Source organism: Rhinatrema bivittatum, chromosome 3 (genome assembly GCF_901001135.1).
Source record: "Rhinatrema bivittatum chromosome 3, aRhiBiv1.1, whole genome shotgun sequence".
NCBI classification, from domain to species: domain Eukaryota; kingdom Metazoa; phylum Chordata; class Amphibia; order Gymnophiona; family Rhinatrematidae; genus Rhinatrema; species Rhinatrema bivittatum.
Genome location: NC_042617.1, coordinates 52,447,967 through 52,454,230, shown reverse-complemented (window position 1 = coordinate 52,454,230; position 6,264 = coordinate 52,447,967).

Sequence of the window (6,264 nt, the reverse complement as noted above, 5' to 3'; positions counted from 1 at the left end):
CGACGGGCAATGCTGGCGCCAATGCAGGAAGGCGGGACATTTCTTCCATAGATGGTGGAAAGGTATCAAAGTAGTGGAATACTGGAATATGGTACTATCCATTATTTTAGAAGTCACGGGGTGTAAAATCGAAAGAAATCCTAGCCTCCTTTTGCTCTTTATAGATATATGCACTTTAGATGAGGGAACCTGCCATTTAATGCAAATTACTATAGTGGTGGCATGCTGCAAACTCACAGCCTGGTGGCGTAAACCCGAGACACCGCAGAAAGTCCACATTAAAACCAGGCTTTTTAAACTCTATACTATGTACAGATTGACTGCCCAAATACATGATGCATTCCCAAAATTCGAAAGATCATGGGCACCATATATTGAATGGCAGGAGCCCCAGACTGAGATATCAAGACCTGATAAATCTAACCCCACACTTCCATAAGGCCACCCGATTGAAAACTAGAGGCCACAACAGGAGCCATGGGGGGGGGGGGGCATTGCCATGGAGGGGGGCATAGGGGAATAAATAATAAACAACAGAATTGAATGCATGACATCACTTTTTGCTTTTTCACACTTATGTTTATTACAAACTCATGTTTGGTACAATACTATAACTGATAGAACCAGTTTGGGACTAACACAAATAATTGATGTAACTTGAAAAAAATGACTGCTCTGTGACATTGTAACATTTTCATTGTGTGATAAACATTTAATTAAAAAAAAAAAAAAGAAAGAAATAACCAAACAAGCAGGAGCTGCAGCATTCAATGCACAAGTCATCACACCCTGCTAGCCCTACAGCTAAACCAAAGACAAAGTCTTATTGCCTCAATGTGCATCATCAATGGAGAGTACCAACATGCACCGAAAAGGCATTGAAGACCGCCCAGTGTGATAAACATGTAGAGAGTACAACTCAACATCAGCAAACACAACACAGTGATCTAAAATATATATTCATAAGAAAAGAAATGAAACAAGGGCTAGAGATAAGGAAACTTATCTCTTATCATTAAAGAAAACTCCTTCTACAATAAGTCGAAGATGATATTTCACCCCTCCCAGATATGCTCCAGTCTGGAAAATCCCAAACCCTTCCACCGTGAATGAATACTGGAAGTCCTTATTATAAAGAAGGGAAGAGTGATTTTAAAAACTCCTCCTTACCCACCATACGATGCTTTCACTTTAACCATTAACCGATCGTAACTTGTGCAAATGGAGCTTTACATAGCACAGACCGTGACAGCCTAGGCAAACAAACCATGGTACTAAGAGGGGTAGACTGCTCGTTTTCTGTCCATTGCTTAATATCCTTTTCCTTCTGTCAACTGATAATCACTCACAGCTTTGAAGCCCTAAAAAACTATGTAAAATTAGGGACATTCAATCCCCACACACTTGGTTAATTTTTATTTTATTTAAAACGTACTTATAGTCCATGAGTTCCAACATAGTTCACTGCGGAGAACAAAATATACAGTCATAATAAGCTATATTAATACATGTTCAAATAAATATAAAACAATACAGTAATATAAATCTGCAAATGCAAATAAAATAAAACACATTAAAATATTTAGTGCCTAAATGCTTCCTTAAAATACAAAGCTTTCACCTGTTTTCTAAAAATTGTCATATTCTTTTCTGCTCGAAGTTCTGCTGGTAAACTATTCCGCAGACTTTGGGTTGAAATAAAACAGGCTGTGACGCCCTAGGTGGCCTGCGCCACCAGATAAAGCTGAAAATCCTTTAATGCCAGTGTTTCAGCATTTTTCCTGGAATCACAATTGGAAGGGTCTGAAAAAAATAACAGGATTGGGATAGGACATTCATCTTAACCGTGGCAATTCTACCCAGCCAAATGACAAATGCAAACCCTCTCCTTTACCAAAACTTGAGAAACAGCAGAGAAAGGTGCAGGAAAGCTTAACTCAGACAGCAGGACAGACCCAGCTCCTATCAAACCGGTAAATGTTCAAATCAGTACTATCCTTAGCCCATTTGTTTGCAAACAACATGATTCATGTTTTGATTGTGAAACTCCCAGCATGAAATGGGACTCATTTTGGCTTTTGGTGGCTTCTGCTAATGAGATGCAGCATTGAGGCAAACTTCCCTGATGTCATGGGCTTCTGCTCTGCTGGTGGCTAAGCCACGATCCACGGCGGGTGAATGCACGTACAGAGGGGTGTGATGATTTAGTTCAGAGTCTTGGAGGGTGATCAGCAGTGATTCTCACGTATTGCATTAGGATTCAGCCCCAGGGAGAGGAGCAACTCCTGTCTCACCACCTGCAAGCATGTACCTTGTGCGACTGTCTTCCCGGTTCATTGTTTCGCACTGCGCCTCAGGTCCTTACCGAAAAGCTAGAGTCCCCTGTGCAATATTAATCAGCTTTAGCTTCATATGTAAACATGTTTTCCTGCATATGGAATGGTTTTGCTAAAATAAACTTAATTGAAGGTTTTTGTGATCCTTGTGGCAAATTGTGCAAACTGCTCATTTGTGTGTCACCATAGCTTTCAGCTCCCTGTGCAGCGCTGTGTGATTAGTCCTTCTCCTCTAATATGTGCTTAGAAGCTGCAGTAAACCTGTCATGCATTTCCTCTTTCTTATTCAGCTCTCATCAAATACTGGCACAGTTATTTTCCCATCCAGGCACCAAATCTTAGCAGGAGCTCCTGTAGCTGCCAGCAGGTGCAACTCCCTCTCATGTACATCTTATTGCTTCTCCTTGGAGGACCGTAAGCCACCGATGGAAGACAATGCTTGCCTAGTATATACCCACAAGGGCACTATTCTGGTATCACCTCTCTGCCCCTCTCCCCAGCAGGGACATAAGCTGAGATTCATATTTAGGCTCTGCACCTGGTAATGTACAGTGGCCTGCTAGCTCTTGTGCCTCTGGGCTGCTTCTTATTTGCCACTTTAAACATCATGTTCAATTTAACACCTCTTAATTAGACTGAGAAAATTAAATATTGTTGACTAAATGAGTACCACACACACATGCCCAGTTACTCTAGGAACCTGTGAATAGATCCGGTATTGCATTGTTGCACTCATTACATGCCCTGCAAATTTGTTAACATAATATAGTACACACTGGTTAAGGGTTTCCTTGACTTTAAAGAGATATTAAGCTTCAAGATGAGGTTTCAGCTGAGCTTACAAGAGATCACCAGCAAAACATCATGGAGGGGATCCCCAGCCTGGTGACGACATGTTTCTCCTCCCAGACCTGAGGGTGAAGATTCCTGGACCTATGGTGACTGGTCTTTCCTCCTTTCTCCTCTGAGCCTATGTTGGGACCTTGACGTAAGTTGTGGACCCTTGGCCTGAGTTGGGATTGACGCCACCTGGGAGGAAGACCAACCACAGGTTCCCAACATCAGGAGGCGAGGCAGGTGGATGGCAGAGGCCGACTGGCTGAGGCTTCACCACTACCAACCCTGTTCCCCACAGGTTGAGCCCTGGGGTTCCAGGGGCCGGCTGGAGTTAGATGGGTCCCTGTGATGAAGCTTCGACGATTGACGATCCGAGTCCTGGGCAGACAGTGAGCAAGAGGCTTGAGGTCCAGTCCGAAAGTCCAGGGCAGGCGGCGAGCAAGAAGAATGAGGTCCGGTCTGAAGTCAAAGCCAGGGAGATCCGTCCGAAGGAGAAGGAGCAAGAGCTGGCACGGGGCTGGAAGGCAGGAAAAGGCACTTGGAAGACAGGAACAAGATGCGCGGGCGAAGCTAAGCAGGATCCCAGCTAGGAGCACACAGGCATAAAGGAACTTGTTGCCAAGTCATGATAGGACCAAAGAAGCAGGCCTAAGTAGGCCCAAGCTGATGATGTCACCAGGGAGAGGTCCCAGAAGTTCCTGCTGCTGGCCCTTTAAGAGGCAGGCCGGTCAAGGAAGTGTCGGCGCGGGAGAAGAGTCGGGCCGAGAGTCGCGGCATGTCGGAGGAGGCCTGGGAAGCAGGGGGCCGGTGGAGCCACGTCGGGAGGTGCGCAGGGAGGCCGGTGAGTGCAACAGCCTAGCAAAGGACCCATGGAAACTGGTCTCTCCTCCAGGCCCAAGGAAAGTTATACAGGGCTGCATGGGAATGGTTGCCCCTCTGGGTCCGAGGGAGAGAGAATCTCAGCCTCTTCTCCCCTCTCCTCCTCTCTGAGCCCACGCAAGGAGATACCAGACTGTTCGTGACTCTTATCTCCTCTCTTTTTTGCCAGGCCCAATGGTTGAGATTTCCAGGTGAGAGGTGAATTTTCTGTCCTCCAGGGTAAGGGATTCCTGGGTTGTCCCCACTAATTTTTGCTACTTTCTCCCTCCACCCTATGCTTGGGGAAGGGGACCCCTGGGCCCGCAGTCTCTGCTTCTCTCCTTGCTTCTCTCCTTGCTTCTCTCCTTGCTCAGCCAGAAGGAGGGGATTCCCCAGCCCTTGCACATGATGACATTGTGAACACATTGGCCATTTTTACAGCTGTAAAAGCTACCGTTATTTTATTTTATTGTATTTTTATCTGTCAGTTTCCTCCTGCTTATTTGGCTTTCCAGCTCACCTGGAACCTGCCTCTATTGAACAACTTTGAATATTGACCTCCAAATGTCTGGGGCCACAATCCTTGTCAGACTGCATCTGCTGAGGTGGAGCCAACGCAAAAGAGATGAGACCCTAATATTACGGCTACATCTCGAGCTCATAGCCATCATAGGAGTCTGGTAGGGTGTTGATCTATACTCTCTCGTTACCTTTACTCATTTTTTTACACAATCCTACAACCAAGGTGGAAGAATCGACTCCCAGAAGGAAGGGGACAATAAGGCATTTTGTTTTTAAGCCAGCTGATGCTCAGTATGGTGGACCTGGGCTGGCACACATGTGCTCCTGCTGCTGGGCTGCTCTGCTCCTTCCCCACTCCCTGCTGCAGCTCATGGTGCAGGCACAGAGCAAGGCTGCCCGATTCTCTGCCTGTGAGTGTATGCAGGCACAGGTCAGGAGAGGAGAGGCGAGAATGGGCATTGAGGTCACATCACAACACTCCGCTGAGGACCAGAAGAACCTGAGGAACTGTGAGAAACTTGAAACTGTGAGTGGGATTAGTGAAGTTGCTGCTCTATATGTTAGAAATGTAAAGAAAAGCAAAAGAAAATTGAAACCTATCTGGTTCTCAAAGGAGGTGGCTGACAAAATTAAAGCTAAAAGAACAGCATTCAAGAAATATAAAAGATCCCAAAGGGAGGAGCACAAAGAAGAATATTTGTATCAACTGAGGGAGACAAAGAAATTAATCAAGTTGGCAAAAAGTCAAGCAGAAGAGAGGATTGCCAAGGAGATAAAAAATGGTGACAAAACATTTTTCAGATACATCAGCGAAAAGAGAAAGGTCCAAAGTGGTATAGTGAAATTGAAAGGTGGTAATGATCAATGTGTGGAGAGAGACGAAGAAATGGCAGAAATATTAAACGAATACTTCAGCTCTGTGTTCACTAAAGAAGACCCTGGAGAAGGACCATCTCTACACAACAAGAAACTGGAGGGAAGTGGAATAGATGAAAATCCTTTTACAGTAGAAAATGTATGGGAAAAGCTAAAGAATCTGAAAGTGGACAAAGCCATGGGGCCTGATGGGATTCATCCAAGGATACTGAGGGAGCTCAGAGATGTTTTGGCGGGTCCGCTGTGTGACCTGTTCAATAGATCCCTAGAAACAGGAGTGGTACCAAGAGATTGGAGAAGAGCGGTGGTGGTCCCGCTTCACAAGAGTGGGAGCAGAGAGGAGGCTGGCAACTACAGACCAGTTAGCCTCACTTCGGTGGTGGGAAAAGTAATGGAGTCACTGTTGAAAGAGAGAATAGTGAACTATCTACAGTCCGGAGAATTGATGGACCAGAGGCAGCATGGATTCACCAGGGGAAGATCCTGTCAGACAAATCTGATTGACTTTTTTGACTGGGTAACCAAGGAATTGGATCAAGGAAGAGCACTCGATGTCATATACTTGGATTTCAGCAAAGCTTTTGATACAGTTCCGCACAGGAGACTGGTGAATAAAACGAGAAGCTTAGGAGTGAGTGCCGAGGTGGTGACCCTGGATTGCAAATTGGTTGACGGACAGAAGACAATGTGTGATGGTAAATGGAACTCTCTCTGAAGAGAGAGCGGTTTTAAGTGGTGTACCGCAAGGATCAGTGTTGGGACCGGTCCTGTTCAATATCTTTGTGAGCGACATTGCGGACGGGATAGAAGGTAAGGTTTGTCTTTTTGCGGATGA